The sequence below is a fragment of the Canis lupus genome, chromosome 3 (genome assembly GCF_003254725.2).
Source record: "Canis lupus dingo isolate Sandy chromosome 3, ASM325472v2, whole genome shotgun sequence".
Lineage (NCBI taxonomy): Eukaryota > Metazoa > Chordata > Mammalia > Carnivora > Canidae > Canis > Canis lupus.
Genome location: NC_064245.1, coordinates 82,471,949 through 82,474,071, shown reverse-complemented (window position 1 = coordinate 82,474,071; position 2,123 = coordinate 82,471,949).

Below are 2,123 nucleotides of genomic sequence, written 5' to 3'. Positions count from 1 at the left end.
AATCATCTTCTGTAAAGGGATGTCAGTAAGAATGGGTCAGTTGGCCTGCTGGATATTCTTGGACTTTAATGCTGATAATGCTGGTCTGTGTATTTTTTCTTCTCTTTCATCCATTCTTCCCTCATCAACTAACCTTTTAATTGACCATTTTATAAAGTGAAATTAAACACTATTAGTTACTTAAGTGACAGCCATGTGCTAAAAAAAAAACAGTCTAAACATTCTATATGAAAAATCTCATTAACCTGTCTCAGTAGTACTTTCAAAATCCAAAACTTTACACATTAAGACATGAAATTTTGAATCAGTAAATTCTCAAGATGGGATTGACATCGTAGGTAAGCAGCAGATTTAGTACTCTCACATGAAAATTTGGCTTTTTATTTCCCCTTGTGATAGAGCCACGTTGCCTGTATTTTTATCTACATTTCTGGGAGTAGAGCCATTTCTCAATTGTTTACTAGTACAACCAACTTTCTTATTACGGATGAAAACAGTTTCAAAAATGTCAAATTAGGGCAGCCCCGGTGGCTCAGTGGTTTAGGGCCGCCTTCAGCCCAGGGCCTGATCCTGGAGTCCCAGGATTGAGTCCTACATCAGGCTCCCTGCATGGAGCCTGCTTCTCTCCCTGCCTGTGTCTCTGCCTCTCTGTGTGTGTGTCTCTCATGAATAAATAAATAAAATCTTTTTTAAAAAATGTCAAATAGCACTCAAGTTGCTCAGCTAATAAGAACTAACGAGAGACTTGAACCTGGATTGTCTATATCTAAAACACATCTTTGTTGCAATGAAGGTGTCGCTCTGGTGACCCCTGGTCACCCGTATGTGTACAAAATTCTCTGGGTGAGCAGAAGATCTCTGGAGTCGTTGTTTCATTTGCAAGTCACACTAGCTAAGCCCCCAGTAGGAAATCTGGAGAGTCTCATCCTTATAAAAGCATGCCGAGAGTCAGTTCAGGATATATGTTTTTTCTTCAGTTCGTTTATACTACAAATAAACCTATCAAAGCTCTCATTTCACATTTAGGATATTCTTTTCCTTGAAATCACTTATTACTGTAGGCCTCTCAATTATCACAAGGACAGCTGGAGATTTCCATTTTGGGTAAAATAACTTTTTACCTCCCACCTCAGCTCTTCAAAGCTACTCGCTATTGTTGCAATCCAAATCACTCAGGAGTGAAAAATTGTAGCAATGGTGAGAGAAAGGATTCACTGTGAGGTCAAAGCCTTTCTTTTTCTGTTGGAGAGAAAATGGTTGATGTTGTCAAGTATAAATTTACCTTGAAAGACGTTCAGGCAACAATGCAGTGGAATATAACATATCCTATAAAATGATCTCTGTATTTTTTCTTTTTTTCACAAAGATAAATGGAAATAGGATGCACATATGTGTGTTTGGGTTGTGTATGTGCAACTCTAATGCTAGGTGAGACTTCCATTCACAGCATTTGTTCAGATTAAATTTAATGGAAAATCAAGGAAGATTAAAATCTGGGCATCAGTGAGGCATATTTGTAATTATAAGTCACTTCACTCAATTCCATCATGGAGATCTAGTTAAAATCATATCCCCTCCCCCACCATAAAAAGCTAAGAAAATAAATTGATTCCTAATTAACAAAATTTATTGAGCACCAAGCATAGGGCTCGTAAATTGGTATGAAATGAATAAGTGGATAAACAGAAGGGTCATGAACAAATTATCAACTTCATTGAAGAAAGAACAAACTAAAGAAGAAACAACTGTCATCTAAACTGTAAAGCCTTCTTCCCATTTTTTAATCCAGTCCCAGGATCTGACTTCTTTAGAGAAAAGCTGAGACTGATTTCAAAAACAAAACCTCTATAAAATTGTTTTAAAGACATTAGGCCTGCCTAGTTGTTATTTCTACAAGGTTGGTTAAAATCATACAATTATTATTTCCAATTTTCAGTTAACTCATTTTTTAAAACTACATCATTCAATAAAATTCTTGTTACAACCTAAAATATTCACACTGTCTTAGACTTCAAGGTGATGAATTTGTCCTACTATATATGCAGTACACTTTTTCTATAGGATAAACTGTGTTGCTTCAAATTCCCACGTTGTGTATAGAAGTGGTTCCACTACATCACATT